Genomic DNA, 7,525 nt, shown 5'->3' with positions numbered 1-7,525 from the left:
AACCAAAGTACTAAAGGGATGTCCAGATCCAATATACAATGCATGAGTGTCTTTTTCATTTTCTATTAATTTACAAAAGATTTTAAATATTTCAAAAGTTTCATCTGTAATTTTTATAAATTTTACCCAAGTAAATCTTGAGTAGTCATCGATTATTACTAAGCATGTAATGCCCAAAAATTCTCAAAATAAATTTTATAAATATTCTATTATTTTTCTAGAATTTTAGAATATTTTTATGGAATTTTTGGAGTAGCAGAAGTAGTAAAATTAAATAAAAACGCAAAATAGCTTAAGCGGGAATCGAACCCGAGACCTATGGACTCTATGACATATAGGGTGACTTTAGTAACCAAGGGGCCCCAGCAGGGGTGTGCTGAAAGAAGAGGAGAACAATTATATTTAAGATTTAGTTAGGTGGTATTAATCACTTAATATAAATAGGGGAATTAAGAGGGGATTTATTATTCTTAAACGACAACTTCTCCTCACCCTCACCGCCGAACCCCTCTCCTCCTCACCCTCTCGGCGCACAAGCCCAAGGAAACCTAGAGTTCCATCTCTAGGGTTGTAGGAGCACCTCCCGACGACGTCTCCGGCACGAGGACGCTCCCCTCCGCGAGAAGAACACGTAGACGTGGGAGGATCACCGAAGAGATCTTCTTCTCCGGAAACCTAGTGATAGGATTGTAAGAAAACTTAGCGCAGGATGTAAGTAACCCCTCACCTGCAGTATAAGTAGTTAATCGTGCATTTTTATGCTTTTAGTTCAATCTTATGCATGATTATTCAATTAAGGAGACTTAGAGCACACCAGGTGTTCGATAGAATTACTAGTACAGTTAAATGCCACATTAGGCATTCTAATAGCTTAGTTAAATCCCATAGATGCATTTAAATAGCATGCTTAATATTGCCTTAGTTTATATGGGACTACGGTCCAATGGGTGGGCTCCCATAGTCGCCTCTAGGTTCAGATAACCTAGTAAAAGCAAGATAAGATAAATCAGTTTATAAACAGTATTTTACTTTTATCAGTGGCACTGTACTGGACTCTCAGTTGTCCTTGGGTTGAGCTCTCGTGGTCGTCCCTAGGTTTAGATAACCTAGTAACCCTACTAGATTCGGGACTTGCTACCTCGGGCCCAATTAGGAGTGCGCGCATAGCAAGTACACTTGTCGAGCCCATCAGTAGAATGATTAGTATTTTTATCTATTTATATAAATAGTTTTCCAACTTCACAAACTAGATATGTGAATACAACTCAACTTCAGATTAGTTTTCTTATTGATATAGCAAGTAGCTTCATGTTCAATTTTGATTGCTATGACTTGTATGTCCATATGCCATGTTTTTAGCATGTTCAGCATGATCATCAGCATGTATTTCAAAAAGCATTCTTTGAAAGCATGTTTTCTCGGAATGCATGTTTTGTGAGGTAGATGGTTTCTTACTAAGCTCCCAAGCTTATAGTTTAATTTTCCTTATACTGCAGATAAAGGTAAAAGGAAGATGGATTAGTGGAGGCTGGAGGGCAATGCGAAAGATGTGTGTGAGAAGGACTTGGAATAAAGACCCTTGGGGAATTAGCCCATCTGAAGATTTAGAATTTCTGATCTTGTTACTTTTCTGCACTTTTAAGATTTTAAGTATCATGAATTGTGAACGTATGCACCATATCATGCTTAGACCACTAGACGTCTTGATGTTAGTTAAATAACTAGGAATGATGCAAGTAATGACATGTCTAGTAAGTTAGTAATGCTTTTAAGTTGATACAATTGTGTTTTATGTGGATTGTGGTGAAATGCAGCAGAAACTGTAGAAATCATAGCTCCAATCGATCGGTCGATCGATTGGAGGGTCCCCAATTGATCTGCCGATCGATTGGGAGGTGATCTACTGCGTACAAAAAGCTGATGAATCGATCAGCTGATCGATCGGCCATGGATCGATCAGCCGATCGATTGGGAACTTAATTCCCGCGAACAGAGAGCTGTTGAATCAATCAGTGGATCGATTGGACAGACTGGATCGATCATCCGATCGATCCAGAATTGACCTCCGTGCACAGTAGCACGTTGAATCGATCAGTGGATCGATCAAATAACTCCAATCGATCAGCCGATCGATTGGAAAGCCTGATTTCACTAGAAGTGCCTGATTTCAACTTTTTGACCAAAGGAAAAGTTTAGGTTTCCTTCTTTAGTATATGTACGACAATGAAAAGGTATTTAGAACACAAGTTACAGATTTTATTGGTCATTAGCAGAGCGAGTTTTAATTAGTTCAACTTTTCAGCACCTTATAGTTCAGTTTAGCATAAGGATTGTAACCCCCGACCTTACAGTCTAGACAGTAGGAGGCGGGGCGTTACAGAGTGGTATCAGAGCAAGTTACATACTTTCTCTACACACACATCAGCATTGAACCTGCAGCTTCCAAGTAAGACTATCTCTCACTTTATTTTTGTTTCTTGCTTTCATGTTTATAAATAACTACAGCATGTTCATATATGATAGCATCTAACAAGATAAGAGTAGTTATGTAAACATGATTGTATTAGTTATGTATGTCCTCTATTTCTTTAGAAAATGGTACGAGGACGCCCAGCTAGAAAGGCACCAGCTACTGAGCCCCAGCATGAGGCAGGCAGCTCAGTGCCTCCCCCAGACCTTACAGCAGTAGTGGCTCAGTTACAGAAACAACTAGCTGAACAGCAACAGTAGATAGCCACCCTAAGGGCTAATCAGCAGAATACTCCCACTGTCACTCCAGAACCTAACTTAGCAACCCCAGTAGTGATAGAGGATCCACCAGTCCAACCTGCAGCACCAGTAACCCCAGTAGCAGGGGCAAGGAGAGAAGCTTATCTGATCCAGTGGCAAAAAATCAAGCTAGAGAATTTCTCAGACACCAGTGAACCATGGGATGCCCAAGCCTGGTTCAAAACACTAGAGAGTACGATGGAGCTTCTGGACTGGCTAGAGTATGAAAAGGTGAAATGCGCCTCCTTCTGCCTGGCAGGAGACACACATATGTGGTGGGAGAGGATTAAAGCGAAGCGCCCAGTAAACCAGATGACATGGGCCGACTTCGAGAGAGAATTCTTTGAGGAGTTCTTTCACATGCGGGTCACAAACCGCCACTACGACGAGTTCACTGAATTTCACCAGGGCAACCTTTCAGTTGAGGAAGTCATGAAGAAATTGAACAGACTAGCTCGTCTATGCCCTGAACTAGTTAGCACTAAAAGAGAACGAGTCCGGTTGATGCTTAAAATGCTAAGGCCGGAAATAACAATGAACGTGGCCAGCGGCATTCATAGGCCGCAAACCACTGAAGAACTGGTAAGTAGTGCTTTGATCACCGAGCACTACCAGAACAGCATCAAGCAGCAGAAGCAAACCTTCTCAGAATCCAAAGGCCAAGGAGGCTCAGGTACTCAGAAACACCAAGGCCACAGCTCTAACTGGAAAGGGAACTCCAGTAACAAACGTAAACCAGGGAGTTATCCAAAAGGAGGACCAGCTAGTAAACAGCCTAGCTATCCCAAGTGTTCTACTTGTGGGAAATTCCACCCCGGAGTTTGTCGCAAGGGCACACGAGGATGTTTCGAATGTAGCCAGGAAGGGCATATGGCTAAGCAATGCCCGAACAAGACTAGTTTTCCCCCACCGCAACTGATTCAGTACGGAGACAAACCAGCCCAGTTGCACCAGATGCAGGCTGCTTTAGATGGTCCACACATCAGCCAGGGCAGACTAGAAGCCCCCTCGGCCATGACGACTGCGAGGATCTACTCACTCACCAGAGAGTACGTAGCGAATGCCTCAACAGTTGTTACAGGTCAGATCAGTATTTTACAGCAAAGTGCAACTACCTTATTCAATACTGGGGCAACCCATTCTTATATATCTAGGACATTTGCCGAAGAGTTAGCAATACCACCAGATGCACTTAGTGGTCAGTTTCTGACAACATTACCTTCAGGAGAAATCATGGCATTCACGCACTGGCTCAGAGCAATGCCAATCATTATAGCAGACAGAGAGCTTTTTGGTGATCTGATAGTGCTACATATGACTGACTACGATGTCATCTTGGGAATGGAATTTATGATCAAGTACGGTGCCTCCATAGAGTGCCGTAAACAGAAAGTTTTATTCCAACCTGAAGCAGGAGTACAGTTTGGGTACATCGGAGAACCAAAGAGAAAGGCTAAGAAGTTTCTCTCAGCTTTGAAAGCACAGAAACTATTGGATTCAGGATGTACGGGGTTCCTAGCACATGTAGTCAATATCAATCAGGACAAGGACCAAAAGCTAGAAAAAGTCCGAGTTATATGTGACTACCCAGCAGTCTTCCCTGAGGAGTTACCGGGTTTAGCACCAGACAGGGAGATTGAATTTGAGATAGAACTTGTTCTTGGTGCAAATCCCATCTCCAAAGCACCCTACCGCATGGCTCCAGCAGAACTAAAGGAACTTCAGGAGTAACTACAGGAGCTGCTTGGCAAGGGCTTCATACGCTCTAGTCACTCACCATGGGGAGTACCGGTATTGTTCGTGAAGAAGAAGCACGGGAGCATGCACCTGTGTATAGACTACCGGGCACTAAACCAAGTCACGATTAAGAACAGGTATCCTCTTCCCAGGATAGATGACCTGTTTGATCAGCTAAAGGGAGCAGCAGTGTTATCTAAAATAGACCTCAGATCAGGATACCATCAAGTGAGAGTTAAAGAGGGTGATATACAAAAGACAGCTTTTAGGACCAGATACGGACATTATGAGTTCCTAGTCATGCCCTTTGGCGTGACGAATGCTCCAGCTACTTTCATGGACCTCATGTGTAAAATATCGAAAATAGGTGAATATTAGTAAGGGAATTTTCCAGAATTTTTGGAAATTTTTCAGGAATTTTTCGGAGCTCGTATGGACAAGTTAACGGGAATAAAAATGGGGCCCGGAAAAGCCTGTTTAGGCTACCCCATTTAAGTGAGGAAATGTTTATATTTACATTTCCTTTTTCTTTAATTTTCTTTATTTTCTTTATTTGTTTTTTTCCCTCTCTGCCTCGCTGAAAACCCCGTGCCCGAGCCCTCGCCGTTTCTTCCTCCCCCGCGCGCCCGACGCCGATTCCGAGCCCTAACCGCCGGCCACGGCAGTTCCTCCTCCTCCTATTTCTTCCTCCCGAGCCGCACACCCGAAGCCTTCTCCTCTTCTCTACTGCCATCACAGCGCCCTCTCCTTGCCCTAACTTGCGCTGCAACAATCGCCGTCGTCGCCTCCCGAATTCCTTTCCCCCTTCTCTGGTCCGACGAGCCACCGCTGACCGAAGTCTTCTTCCTCTTCCTCCCTGTTCAAGCACTGCCGACGCACGGAGCACTGCCGACACTGTGCCCTAGCCGAACCCTGCCGACGCCGTGCCCTAGCCGAGCCCTACCGACGCTGTGCCCTAGCCGAGCCCTGCCGAAGTCGTGCCCTTGCACTGTCGCCGGCCACAGGTTCGATCCATCACAGATTGTAGGCTCTGTACCCTAACTTTGATTGGAATTAGGTTGTGGTTCTGTTCTCAGATTTTGTTGTGGAGGAATTGATAAGTGTTTGGATTTGGTTTATATGGCAGAATAGGGTTTTCAATCTGTTGCAGCTAATTTTGGTTCAGTTGAGGGGATTAAAGGAGGAAGCTGTTAAGGTTAGTTTAATCTAGATGTTGAGTTAATATGGATGTGTAACAGGTTTCTTTAAAGGTTGGAATCTGTGTACTTGGTTAGTTAGTGATCATACTTCGATTAGGGAAATTGATTTTTAGTCGTAGGTCATGGTTTGATTTGATTTCTAGATGGTTATGCATGTTGATGAATTAGGTTTATGTGATTTGAAATTAGGGTTTTTGCCCTAATTAAGGGTTAAGGTTAACGAAGTTAATTCTAATTGATTAGTTGGATTAGAATCTAGTTTGGCTAATTGTTGTATTATAGAATTAGCTAAACTAGACATTTTGTTTGATACCGTAGGACTTTGACGCGAGACGAGTATCTCGATTTGTCGGACTGGACCATTTCGATTGGAGGCGGGTACTTTTGACTTATTGTCTTTGATATGCATAGTAATGAAATTAACAAGTTGCATTAATTATGTTCCTCATTTGTTTCGGTTAATCACTTCCCGATTACCTGTTACCTGCTTGATTGATTGTTTATTTTGCATTTCGTGTGGTTATGTACCTGATTACATATGCTCATAGGGGTAGTGATATAACCATGTTTCCCATGTTCAGGACCTAGGTTTGATACCTTATTTGATCAGTGTACTTTGATATGATTTGTTCACTATGGTGCACATCATTATATGTCCATAGATCGGTTTAGTATAATACCATGCTTAGTGTCATGCACCATTCGCATGATTGCATGTTGTGTGATAGATTGCTCCATTATTGTCGAGCACATTACCAGTATCATCATTGGAGACTCGTTGTGGCGCTCATGGGTGGCGTGTGTGTGGTAGCACGCGGTTTGCTTCTGCTCCGTTGGTCCGCTCAAGGGTAGTGCGACGTGTAGCACGTTAGAGATCCCTCCTCGCCATAGTATCTGGAGATGAGGCGTTCGCTCCCCATTTATGATTTGGGGTAGGAGTATGTGTGTACTCCGACAAATCCCGTCCACTCGGTCACTCATCGGAGTAGTGATGCAGAGTGCACGTCACCCCTACCCACTCGGTCCCACTTTTGGTTGTGAGTTGGTGCCGATCAAGGCTGGGTGACACGGGCATCATGACGATGATCGTTTATTGTTTGTGATTGTATTTCTGCGTTTATATCTGCGATATTATTGGATACCTATGTTTGACATCATACAAGTCTTCTATACCTTTCGGATTGTTTGTCCTTACCTGGTTAGTACAGATTCTCTCCTGTCTACTTCGGTTTGCATTTATCTTTATTTTTATCAGGAGACTGTACGCATGATTAGTGCTAGGTGTTATTTCTTTACTTTGCAAATCAATTGTACCTGCTGAGTGTTGGACTCACCCCGCCTCCATTGTTGTTATTTTTCAGGTTGATGCTGTCAGGAGAGAGTTCCAGTTGCTGGTCCCTGCAGACCTCGAGGATATGATTGGTTTTCTTTTGGTTTCTTTTCTGTTCTAGACTATTTTGAACTTGTGATGTTTTAGATTATGTTTTGATCTTGTATTGTTTAGATACTTGGAGCTTGTATGGATTGTATTTGTCGATGGATTTTGGTATGATTTGGTTTTGTTCTACTACATGCCTGCCTGGATGGCAGAAGAGGTGAGATTATCAGATTTGAGCTTTTACGAGTGTAGTGGAGTAGGGTGGATTTCGAGTCAGAGTATTATTTTTTCTGTTTACTTATATAAACTGCGTGGTGATGGTTTATTTTTTTGTTATTATTTCAGCCGCATGTGGCTGAGGTATTTAGTGCTTGTAGAAAAGTTTCAGATTGTCCACCGTACAGGGGAGATGCTGTCGAAATTTTCTCGGACAGGGACTCCT

At 43.0% G+C, this 7,525-nt stretch overlaps 1 long non-coding RNA gene across 1 annotated transcript; it reads left to right on the top strand.

The window, feature by feature from the left end:
- The first annotated feature begins 5,090 nt into the window (after nucleotides 1-5,090).
- Nucleotides 5,091-7,254, top strand: LOC122012730. The gene is made up of 3 exons (XR_006120308.1): nucleotides 5,091-5,510; nucleotides 5,633-5,701; nucleotides 7,067-7,254. It is a non-coding gene; the product is annotated as an uncharacterized LOC122012730 (long non-coding RNA).
- Nucleotides 7,255-7,525: the final 271 nt, after the last annotated feature.

The sequence above is a fragment of the Zingiber officinale genome, chromosome 8A (assembly GCF_018446385.1).
Source record: "Zingiber officinale cultivar Zhangliang chromosome 8A, Zo_v1.1, whole genome shotgun sequence".
Taxonomy (NCBI): domain Eukaryota; kingdom Viridiplantae; phylum Streptophyta; class Magnoliopsida; order Zingiberales; family Zingiberaceae; genus Zingiber; species Zingiber officinale.
This window is presented reverse-complemented; position numbering and strand designations above follow the sequence as displayed.